Here is a 12,646-nt window from a genome sequence, read left to right as displayed (position 1 = left end):
TATAAGCTGCTGGCCTACATCACAGCCACAGCAACACCAGATCCGAACCGCCTCTGAGACCTACACCACAGTTCATGGCAATGCCAGATCCTTTAACCCACGAAGAGAGACCGGGGAATGAACCTGCATCCTCATGGATACTAGTCAGGTTCATTACTGCTGAGCCATGACAGGAACTCCCAAACATCATTACCTTTTCAACCTGGATCAATTATTTAAGATAAAGTAGAGGTTTGGTTTTTGGTTATATAGCTCTCCCTGTCTTTATAAACATGGAAGCATCTTCATAAAATACTAACTATCCCCAAAACTTAAGCCATAATTTAAATTTATTTTATGTAGGATTTCTTAGCCAAGCATGAAAGTGAACAGTACTTTGATGGCCTCTTTCCCATTTAATTCCTCACATGTAGAAATCAGAAAGATTCACAACCATATTATGCTAATGATCAGTTTCAAAATGCCCTAGAACCACAATAAATGACCTCTGATGCCCATAACTTTTTGTGACTCATTGTTCATAACAAAAGGACTTCCCTGACATTTATCTACTCTGCTAAACCACCCATATCTGTGCAAAAAGAAAAAAAAAGGCATTAGCAGGTATATTTTAAACTAACCTGAGTAAGGCCACTCAAGCTTATGACCCAAAGCATATCAGAAGACTCAGTTATTCGATTATGGAGAAAATAGCCTATTATTACACATTAATTAAGTGTAAAATATGAACTGCCTCTATATATTTATCCTGACACCGCAAGTGGTATTAGTTGAAGCATTATGTTTATAGGCTGTAACAACTTAATATATTTAAGGGTAGCATAAATGTCTCTTGACTATTCTTTATTCTGACAGATGCTGTCAGGTAATTGCATTTGGTGGTTTATGAACAATAATCACCTGACTCTTTAACCTCTGGTCAGGCTTGCAGTGGAAACATCCATAGGAGAAAATGCACAAGGCTTGCAGGGAGGCTGGAGAGCATGCAACCTACATCTAAGCCCTCTGTTAGAGAGGAGAGGCAGTTGTGCAGGAGAGGCACTTGAAAGGCAGGGAACTGTGTCCAAGGAGATGGTTTTAGGCTTTGGGTTCTTAAAGCTATGTGATCCTTTGAATTCATTATTAAAGTGCAAATAACTCTGGGAGGGCTAACACCTTAATCCATGATCAGACCACAACTGGAGTTGGCATTTGAACACCTGACTGATCAGAAATGTGAACTGCCAGAGAGAGTGGGGCATTGTCGGAGGAAAGTGAGAGGAAGACAAAATAGTCCTCTTTCACTTCTCCACTGTGTTTTGGTTCAAATTTGTTCTAGTTCTACCCTTGTGAGATAATAGAAAAAGAAATAATTCTGTTCATAGATGATTCTTGTATGGATTTTTCTTCCCTGAGAAGCTTAAAGTTGAATGAAAATAATATCAATCTTGTGATAGTATAAAAATAACTATTTTTAAATATCTTGAGTGGTGGAAAGTATTACACAATCATTAACACATACAGAGAGGTGTTTGTATATTAGCCAAGCTGAATTTGACTAGAATTCTATCCTGCTAAAGTCCTTGGGATAAATGTTAACTATTTTATCATATAACTAATCTAATGAGGGATCAAGTGATCTCTTGATTTAAAAAGCTCCTTAGAAGATTCTGATGCATAGAGATCATTAACTGGTCTTTTAAGAAATGAGAGGCCAGTGTCAGCTTCAGCTGCAGTTGCATCTCGGAGGTTCTCTGGCTGGTTGTCCAGTCTTACAGCATGTGACTCCTGCTGTCCCTCACACCTGTGTACTTTAATGTAGAAGGGTCTATAAAGTGCACATCTCCAAAACTTGCCCAGAACTTCATCTATTAAAAACAGCAGAGGACATCTCCCTGATAACATCTTCCATTTACTAGTCCTTGAAGAAGTGGGAAAATCAAGTCCAGGTTACTTGCTTTTTGTAATTTGTTCATGTATTGACCAAGTTATCTGCTCCTACTTATGGTGGCATAAAATCCACTGATTGTGAAAGGAAAAACTAAAGGAACAGATTTATTCTCAAAGATGCTCCACAGTTTAGAGTAGAATGATGATTATGACTAAAACAAAAGCCTAGCACTATTTGTTCTTGGCAATAAAATATGATAACTGTAATGATGGCTCTTCTTTTCAGCACACTGTCAGTGTGACAGAGGAAACTCACGTGTCTTACATCTCATGCCTTACATCCACCTTGCCAGTGTCTGAATGTTGAGAACTCTTAAATTTGATTTGACACAAGCATGTACCATTTAACTATGTATATAATTGTTCAGACCCAGTTTTATTACTTCTTTCAAAGGTTTGAGTTTTATTATACCTAAGAAATGATTTATTTAGAAACATACTATATAACTAATATCAATGTAGCTGGGTTAAAAATGTTAAGCAGAAACTATTATGTTAAGAAGAATCAAAAAAATTATTCTGTGGAGTATTATGGGTAATTATGACAGAGTGAAAGAGAGGGAGTGGCAAATTGTGCCCTGATATGTAAAATCTGTCCTGAAGTGACAGATAGAATTCAGCTGATGTTTCATTGATCACAGAAACTTCAAGTTGGCCAGAGGGTATAATCTGATCCATGTGCCCAAGAGGGAGGGAGAACAATATTTGGTGACCATTATTAATGACTACAATGGTTTGCCTTTCTAGTCACTATTTGAATTCTTCTCCTTCTAACTATAAAAACATATACCAACATATTTCCCAAGGAAAGTCCCATCAAGTCATGGCTCTTCTTCAATGTTCATGATCTCCAAATGATGCCAAGTGTCTATATTCATCCAGACTATCTCCTTGCCTGGAGACCTACATACCAAACAGATGAGTTGTCATCCACCACCCCCTCATGTGCCAACAGGGACATGCAGTGGTAGAAGCAAGATTGCCATTATCACCAGGAATGCTGAGGAATGGGAAACACAGTGAAATTACTGGTCTGTAGGAATTCTAAAATCATGCTAAAGAAATGTCAGGAAGAGCCCTTTTGTTGGGAGAGTGGAGAATATTTTTAGTTTAGACTATAATTCTGGTTCCTACCTACTACCTTTTCTCAATGGTTCTTGGCTATTCTTTCTTACTGTTTATTCCTTTTTTATTCTTCTTCTTAGAAAGTAAAATATGCTCATCTAGAAATGAGACTGTGATGTTATGTCCGTTTTGAAGGCTAAGCAGCTTTCTCAGTTGGTTCGCCAGCCTCCCAGAAAGTTAGAGATCAAGAATCTTGGTCCTTAACACACACACTCTCTCTCTCTGTCTCTCTCTCTCTCTATATATATATACACACACACATACACATATATACATACATATACAGACACATATATATATCTCCATGCTCATATTTTCTTCAGCAGTAAACTCTCTAAAAACCTTAGTAATTTTAAAGATGTTTGACTTAGTCAGTTACTTATGCCAATGGCCACATCCAGGATACTTTCTAGATACATTTCTTAGAGTTACAATATTTCTTTGCTTCCTGCCCTATACTTTCTTTTTCTCAACTTAATTACAGGCCTTAGGCAATCAGGCTGAGGTGGGCAATCCACACCTTTAATCTCTTTTCCCTGAGCTATTTTATCCAATTGAAAGGATTTACTGTGTGCTACCTTAATCTATTCAAAGGGTTTTATAATGGGAATAAACAGCTCCAGTCTTGATTTGTTCTTCCTTCAAGGCTAAATTTTAATCAGCCTTTGTTGCCCAGAGGAATGTTTTCCCAACCCCACAAGTCCCTGATTTTGTAGACTCTCTATTTTGTCTCCTTACAGGCTTCCACTGAGTTTTATTAACCGTCATGGGACTATTAAGAGGTATTCCAAAGAATACCCTGGAATCTAGATATAGAACTCCCTATTCACTTTGTAAAGCAGCAACCAACTTCCTCTTATTAATACAAGTCAATTTCTGCCCATCTGTTCAGTAATAAGAGGAGTTTTAAGTGTTTGAAAAGCAGATTTAGCTTCTACATTAATGGAACTATGGTTTTATGCCTTGCAGAAGGGTTGTGTGCCCAAAGGTGTAGGGCAGGAAGCAAAAAATTTGTTAATTTCTTAAAATAATGTTGCACAGGATACAACAATGAAGAATTTTTAAAAGGGATCATGATGCAAGCAGAAGCTGTGCAGACCAGGAAGGCACATCTCTATCAATGATAGGCATCTTTTCCATAAGGATAAATTACTGCACTTCATAGCAGGAAGGATCCGGAGTAATGAACTTGCCACTTGGCTGGATAGTAACTTGCCTCTCCTGATCACTTCAAAATCAGCACCAGGCTGGAAGTTCTATGGTGATACTCACAGTTGGTAGATAGGCCACTAAATATCAGCAGTCTCTGTATCCATATCAGCCTTGAAGAGGGAAATTTTATGCTATTGAGCCTATTTATAACCTTCATTGAGCATCATGGTTCTGGTTCTAGTGAGGTTACCCAATATCTAGAAAATGAGTGTCTCTTGCTCATCTGATGCTGAGAGCATCCTCTGCAGAAGATGTCCTTGTGGGCATTTCCATACCACAAAGATATCTATGCACCTTGTGCCCACTCCACAAGACAGAAACAATGACTCCTTCAAAAGATCACTTTGTCGCTAAGCTTATTCTTTCACCTGGCCAAATCCTTATCCAATATTCATTATTCAGTATAAATTCATACGTCAAATTCCCTTTCTACAAAACGATGTGGACCACCAGATATGTTCCCATGATCATCACTACTGGGAAAATCTTATTTCACAGCCATCTATCAAGGGCATTTTTGAGTGGGCTATAACACAATAAATCCACTTCTACCCAACCACAAGTTATGCCGATGAACCAAAAAATAAGCAAACAAACAAACAAAAACTATGCCTGAACTTTCCCCTCTCTGGATAACTAGTTGTACTGGTTAGGTGGCTGTCCCACTAAGTCACAGATGTAAGCTGAGGAAGACCACAAAACAGCAAGTGTGGATCTGGCACACTTGCTCCTGCAATTCTTTCATATTTTCTGCACCTGCTTAGGACATTCAGCAATGAAATACTGATGCCTGTGCTCAGCTTATGATTTGCTGGATCAAATAATACCAGGTAGGCAGCCTAAAAGGGTATCGCTTAAGCTAAATCATTTGCAAAGACTCCAGCATGGTGGTCAGAAAATACCAGGACTGCCATAGTAGTAATTCAAATCTTTCACTTACTTCTTAGAACTGAGCCAGTTCATGGACTTAAGAGTCCACTGATGAAGGGATAAACTATTGAGGGCTTTCCCCCACACCTCAAACATATGCTTACATTTTCTTCTGTGCTTCACTAGAGGGACAAGAGTCATTGACCACAGTAACTGTGAATGAGGAAATAGTAAATATCCAGATGCCCTAGGAGTTTCCCAACACTGGCTCTGAGTTTATCTTAATCCCTGATGACTTAATGCATCACCAGGATCCAATGGTTGTAAGGATTAGGGAAGAGCCTGGTGACTTTAGACGTCAGGTGGCAGGTAGAGTTTGGGCAGAAGTTATCTCATAGTGGGTTCTGTGAGCCCAAGGAAACACACATGGGTCTTACCAAGTTTCTGAATGCAGAGTCAGAACAGATATACTTAGCACCTTGCAGAATTCTCACACTGTCTCCTTACCATGTAGGGGGAGGGCTATTTTGAAGTAACAGACAGTGGAAGCTTTTATGACTCCAGGGTCAAAGGGAGAAGTGGAAGAATTATTTTTTTAGAATCCATCCAAAACTGGAGCCACGCAGTAGGAGCCAGAGGCAGGGAGGTGACAAAGCAGGGAGGGAACAGCCATTCCTGCATTCTGGTCTCCACCACAGTGCCTCCTGCTGAGTATGCCAACTGGAAGTAGCCAGTAATGGAGTCTGGTTCATGCCCAATACAGGGTTTAGCCTCCCTTGGCACAGAAAAAAGTAAAGAGTGATGATAGAAAATGGACAAGGTTGGAGTTCCCATCGTGACTCAGCAGTTAGTGAAACTGACTAGCATGCATGAGGATGCAGGTTCTATCCCTGGCCTTGCTCAGTGGGTTAAGGATCTGACGTTGCCATGAGTTGTGGTGTAGGTTGCAGGCATGGCTTGGATCCCACGTTGCTGTGGCTGTGGTGTAGGCCAGCAGCTGCAGCTCCAATTCAACCTGTAGCCTGGGAATTTCCATAGTCCCTTAGCCCGGAAACTTCCATATGCTGTGGAAGACCCTAAAAAGACAAAAAAGGAAAAAGAAAAACAAAGAAAGTGGACAAGGTCGAACACCAGAAAAAGAATAAGCAAAACCACCATAGGCATTTATCCTTGTCTTTGAAGAAAAGAGCTAGAATGATATTTTCTGGAAGAGGTGTTTTATTGGAGAAGGAAGTACAATTAAATATGTGTTGTTAATGTTGACAGTTGATGTGGGATTTCCTGAGAGTTTTTTTTTTTAACTAACTTTAACATTAATTAAATAGAAATAAATAACCAAGTTTGTATTATGTTAGAGATTACGTAATTTGAAGTCAGAGTGTATAAAGGTATTCTTGGATCAAGCATTATGAGTACATGGAATTTAGCTGAGCAGAGTGCTTTTGTTTTGTTTTGGCTATTAGAAATTTATTGAATTGAAAGCTGTGGTGCAATTATGTCAGATGTATGTCCAATGCAGCTCCTTTTTAAATAGATTTATCCATTCATCAGGCCTGTAGACAGTGTGTTTTGAGTAAGTGGCTGTGTATGTTTGTGCAAATTTTATTTAATCACTCCTAAGAGAGGCAACTATCTTATTACAAATTTTATACTATGATTTGAGGACCAAATTTTTAGAAAATGCCTTCCATCTCTCCACGTCTTATTTTTCTGCTGATCTGCATTGTGGAGTTTTAAGGCATTTTGAATTTATTTTAGACAGCTCAGAGAATAGAAGGCTGACTGCAATTGCATTTTGACCCAAATTTTGACCTGAAAAATCTAGTGATACAGTGTAATTTTTTTTTTTTACTTGGATAGTTTCTTTCCTTGGTTGGACTTAGTAACTTTCAAGTTCAACTTTCTATCTACATTTTTATAAAAAAAAAATCTGATACCCTAAGGGAAGACTTTTTTCTTCAAATAGAGAAGTTATATTTAGTTTATTTAATTTGCTTATTTTTATTATAGCTGAATTTCCCTTTTCTTTTAAAGCCTTCCTTGATTTTCTACTTCAGTTGTGCAAAAACAAGCTTGGGACCTTAAAATTCTTAAAGCCACCTCACCTTTTATATTAACATTTCTTAACAGATTCTCTTACTTCAGGATTCAGAGATACAGATGTTTAAAAGGGCTGGTGAATGTGCTTTCTTAACACATAGACTATAAGAGTCAAATTGTGAATAAATGCTTCCCTATCTGTAAAACCACCTCCAAACTTAATTTACTTTTAGTATAAATCATATAGAGATAATCTCTACATTTTTGTGATTTAAAGGCAGGGAAAAGAGGCTCTTTGGGTGTTTGGGTCAAATGTAATCTCTAAGACTCTATATCAAATTAAAAACAAGTATGTTTCTAGCCAGGAAAACTCTTAAACTTAGCCTGTCATGGGAGCCCATGTTCAAGATATGTCTTGGGCTGAGATTGATTGGAATTAGAGCAGCAGTTATATTTCGGTCAAAGTGTGGGTCACCAGATGCGCAAGCGCTAAACCCGGTAATATCTGCAGAACATTCTATAGAAGTGAGGGACCTTTACTGTGAAGAACAGAGAAAACATTCCAGAGTTTTCCCTTGAGTTTGACCAAAGCTTTGCGGGGCACTGAGAGAACTCAGCATGCCTTTACTTCTTAGTTAAAAACATATGGCCTAAGAATTTTGAGAAAAGCTTCTGGTGACAGAGTATGTAGCAACGTGAGAATTGGATCTGAAGTCAGAAGAATCAGGCTTAAGTGAGGTCTTGCCCTCACCAGCTGTTACTCAGTCCTCAAGACTTGTTTTCTGACGCATGCCCTCTGGACAAGGGAACCTGTATGGCCGTTTGCTAATTTTTGGTTATGATTAAAAATAATGAGGCCTCTGAGACATGCATTATAAACGAAATACAACATACAAGTGCTATACGTTTTTGTTCATAAACTCAGAGAAGTAACAAAGGGTCAGATTTTGTGTGGGAAGCACTTAGCATTCATAGATGGAGAGACAGACTCAAGAGGCTGCCTACGTGGCTTAGCGTGATACAGGAGGAAAGAAATTACAAACTCAAGTTCCTGGAAAATCAGCTTTCTGTAAAACTCTGGGAGCTCTGAGAGGACTGTAGGTCACTGTTTGTCAAAACGTGGTCTGTGGTAGACCTGTCTCAGCATATGTGTTTATTTGTTAAAAGATGCAAATTCAGGGCCTTTGCCCCAGACTGGAGTCAGAGTCACTGGCGACAGGCTTGTTTGGTACAAACCCCCAAGTGAATTGCATGCACTGGAGTCGCTGACAAGGGCTCACTCAGAGACTGTTTGGGCAAAGTCAGAATGCCTGGCTTTGAGGCCTGAATATTTGCATGTCCATCTTTGTTTCTGTATCTTTAAAGGAAGGTTACAGGTTGCTGCCACTTACCACTCTGTGATATCACACAAGTAAAAATGTGAGAATAAAGAAATTACACATCATAGTGTTAGAACAAAAGCACACTTGATAAATGGCTCCCCTGCATCAGGAAGCTCACTCGGCAGAAGGCAGAGTGCCGGGCTTGCTCTTTCTGCTCTTGCAACAGCACAAGACCAAAGGCATCTGAGACAGAATCTCCTACGTGGGATGAAGATACATCCCACCTGCAGGGCATTTATTATGTAGGAAGGAACCACCATGTTTTAAAAAAATCTGATTTGATTTATTTCCCAGGACAAAACACTACACTCTCCCTAGGCCTTCTACAAATTGCTTGCACTTGCAACAGTGCCTATGATGAGAGTGCTGGTGCTCATGAGCTCTGTCACAGGCCTGTGTTTTGACCTTTCCCTGTACCATTAAGCCACATGCATGACAAACCATTGTTTGAGCGTGTGACTTTCCCCATCAAAAATTGGCGGCAAGTGGGAAAAGGAAAAATCGAGAAGAAGAAAAATGCACACACTGGTATGGTGACATCAGCTTGGTTTTGTTGTCAAAAAGGACTCAATTCCCAAGGACCACTGGCTGTATGACCTTGGGAAAGCCACTTCCTATTCTTGAATTTCAGTTTTCTTAGTTAAATTTGAGACAAAAGCACTGGGTTTAAGATTGAAATGAGAAAAAGCATATGAATTTGCCCAGCACAAAGCAATTTATAAATAGATGTTTCCTTCCTCCCTGAAGAAAGACATCCATCCTCTCTTTCTCTTCACCACATCTCTCATAGTGTGAGATTTACTTAAATTTAATAAACATTTATTTGCTGCTGATGGCGCACAAACACACAAGCACTGATATATCTCTGCTTTCCAACAACCACTGAAGAATTTCACCTGGATTTCATGTAGGCACTTCACTGTCAAAGAAATAATAACAGCCATGGTGGAGAAAGAAATGGTTAGACTCTTCCATGAAGTTTTGGAAAAAGTAATTCTGCAAGGAAGGAATTATGATTCTCATTTTACAGATGGAATCATAGCTCAGGAGGTTAATGGGAGACCCAGACTACAGACCTCCTGCATTGCAGAGCTGGGGTTTGAACTCAATTCAATCTCCTAAATGTACCTTTCCATTAGACCACTCTGCTGCCTGATCTCTAAAACCATATTGAAACCTTTCTCCTCCAACCTATTCCTTTCTCTCTAGTTCCTATTTCAGAGAAGAGAAGGAAATTTGGGAATTTTCTCTGGAACTGACTTTCTCTGATCTCCTGCTTCCCATCATTAGCTTCACACCATTTATATTCTTCCTATTTTAATATCTGCTTTCTCATCCTGACACAAAACTTCACTCTTGGAAGTTTATTAATCTCATGATCTCAAACTTGGGTGCCAAAAATAGATCATTTCTCTTTGTCCAGTGAGGGACCTCATGACTATCCACATCAGTGATTTTGGAATGATCCTCCTAACACCCAGATTTAGATTTGATCACATCACAGTTTCCTTCATGCCCAAGTTCCTCATGTCCTTCCAAGCAGCCTCAGCTCCTGAAACCTTCCTTTTATAATTTTTGTAGCCTCATGTGCCATAGGCCATTTCTGACTATGTGATTTGAGGAGCCTGCTTTTTGTGCCTGACATCCACACTCCTCCCCTTTCCCTGGCAAATATGCTGCAGATTTAAGACTCACGGAAGCACTGCATCCTCTCTGGACACTTGGTTCATCTCCAATGAGAACAGCTCACCCCTGCTCCCTGTCCAGCTGCACTACAGAGGGGCTTGTGTCACAATCGGCTTGTTAAGTGTCTCCCTGCTTCCTGGTATAATGAGCCTCTTGAAGTCAGGAATGGGGGCTTTGATTTCTAATAGCCAGTACAATGCAAGTAATTCGAACAGGCACTTAGGAAGTGTTTAGTGAAAGAACTACATGAGTGCATGAACAGCACACCGTTTCATACCAGGATTAGGTAGGCGAGGGGCCAGAGGTTTCATGCGGGGTTTGTAACCTTCCAAAGATAAGACAAGGTCTCTGAAACAGACAGCATATCTACACGACTGAAAAACAGGTCAGGTTTCATGAATGAGTTAAACCTTATCTTCTTTTTTTTTCTTTACTATTATGTTGTGAAAATGAATTTATTTACCTGAATAAATCAAATTTGCTTTGATTCTCCCTTTGTGACTGGGAAAATTGTAAATGGCCACAGCTCTGAAAGGAAGCAATATTTCCACAGTCTCTTTTGGTGAAAGATTATCACAGCTTCATCGGAGACCTTGAAGATGTTCCTGAATGTTTCCATCACAAAACAGCGCCTGAAAAATTGAGGTGGAAAGCTCATGTGTTCACTTAAAGATCTTCTGTTTTACTACTTCAATAGAAAAGGAAAATAGGGAGTTCCCATTGTGGCTCAGGGGTTAACGAACCTGACTGGTATCCATGAGGACATGGGTTCGAATTCTGGCCTTGCCCAGAGGGTTAAGGATCCGGTGTTGCCATGAGCTCTGGTGTAGGCCATAGATGTGGCTCAGATCCCATGTTGCTGTGGCTGTGGTGTAGGTCAGCAGCTACAGCTCTGATTCGACCCCTAGCCTGGGAAGCTCCATATGCCTTTGGTGTGGCCCTAAAAAGATAAAAAAAAAAAAAAAAAAAGGAAAGGAAAGGAAAATAAAAAAGAATACCAGAAGGCTCTGTCCAATGACAAAGAAAACGGCTGGTTTAGTCATGACTGTTTTCAGGTGAATGCAGAAGAAACCCACCACAGGGCTTTAATCACACACAGGTTGATTTTTGTCACGTATCAGCAGTCCTGGAAGGAGAAAGAGAAGGTTAGCGAGAGGCAGCTCCATGAAGTCACCAAGGACTTAGTTTCCCTTTTTTTCTTTCCTCCTCCTCCATTTCCATGGTTGTAAGGCAGCTGCTCCACCTCCGGGCAGCCTGTGTTATTTACAGACAGAAAAGAGGGTCAAGAGCAAAGGACACAAAGCTGAATGCTTCTTATTCTGCTTCCTTTTCTCTTTTTGCCTGCCCAAGTAGAATGCCCTCTTATTGGCCAGAACATATCATGGGGCCACACTGTTTGCAAGGAAATCTGTGAGAAGCTTTGTGGGTACTTGGCCTCTCTAAACAAGCCATGTTTCTTTTAGTGAAAAAGATGGGGGACAGGAAATTGTCACAAATCTATTTCTCAGTTGGGCAACTCACAAAAAAGTGGGAACCTGACTTGTCTGGGTCCTCAAGCCATATTTTCCTGTTTGTGAAACAGGTAGGGACACAGGATAGCATGTGGCACCATTTAGGCTGACTGCTCAGAGGGCTGGCACTGAGGGTCCAAAAGCACAACACAGTCCCTGACAAATGCAGGCACTCACCCACCCTCCCAGCCAGCCTGCTTAGGCTGCAACAGGCATTATCCTGGGTTTGTATGTCTATAAACTCATACCCAGTCTCCAGTCCCTCTGGTCTGAGGTCTTTCCCATTCCAGTATTTCCTCTACACTCCTCTGAGAACAAACTCTCTAAAAGACATACTGGGAGTTCCCATCGTGGCTCAGCAGTAATGAACCCAACTAGTATCCATGAGAATGCAAGTTTGATCCCTGGCCTCACTCAGTAGGTTAAGGATCCAGCATTGTCATTAACTGTGGTGTAGGTCACATATGTGGCTCAGATCCCACGTTGCTGTGACTGTGGTCTTATATTTAGGTCTTTAAACCATTTCGAATTTACTTTTGTGTATGGTGTTAGAGAGTATTCTAATTTCATTCCTTTTCATAGCTGTCCAGTTTTCCCAGCTCCATTTATTGAAGAGGCTTTCTTTTCTCCATTGTATATTCTTGCCGCCTTTGTCATAGATTAGTTAACCAGAAGTGTATGGGTTTATTTCTAGGCTTTCTATCCTGTTCCATTTATATATATTTCTGTTTTTATGCCAGTACCAAACTGTTTTGATGAATATAGCTTTGTAGAAGAGTCTGAAGTCAGGGAGACTGATTTCTCCAGCTGCATTTTCTTTCTCAGGATTGCTTTGGCTATTTGGGGTCTTTTTTGTTTCCATACAAATTTTAAAATTTTTTGTTCTAGTTC

At 40.0% G+C, this 12,646-nt stretch overlaps 1 long non-coding RNA gene across 1 annotated transcript in view; it reads right to left on the bottom strand.

Moving 5' to 3' along the window:
* The window catches only part of LOC125123091 (uncharacterized), a 43,276-nt gene extending 31,654 nt beyond the window's left edge, over positions 1-11,622 (bottom strand). Inside the window, exons 1-2 of the long non-coding RNA XR_007133975.1 lie at positions 11,243-11,622; positions 10,708-10,876 (exon numbers count right to left, since the gene is read on the bottom strand). This is a non-coding gene — a long non-coding RNA (uncharacterized LOC125123091). The remainder of the gene's footprint in view (positions 1-10,707; positions 10,877-11,242) is intronic.
* Positions 11,623-12,646: the final 1,024 nt, after the last annotated feature.

This window comes from Phacochoerus africanus, chromosome 3 (assembly GCF_016906955.1).
Source record: "Phacochoerus africanus isolate WHEZ1 chromosome 3, ROS_Pafr_v1, whole genome shotgun sequence".
Classification (NCBI taxonomy): Eukaryota; Metazoa; Chordata; class Mammalia; order Artiodactyla; family Suidae; genus Phacochoerus; species Phacochoerus africanus.
This window is presented reverse-complemented; position numbering and strand designations above follow the sequence as displayed.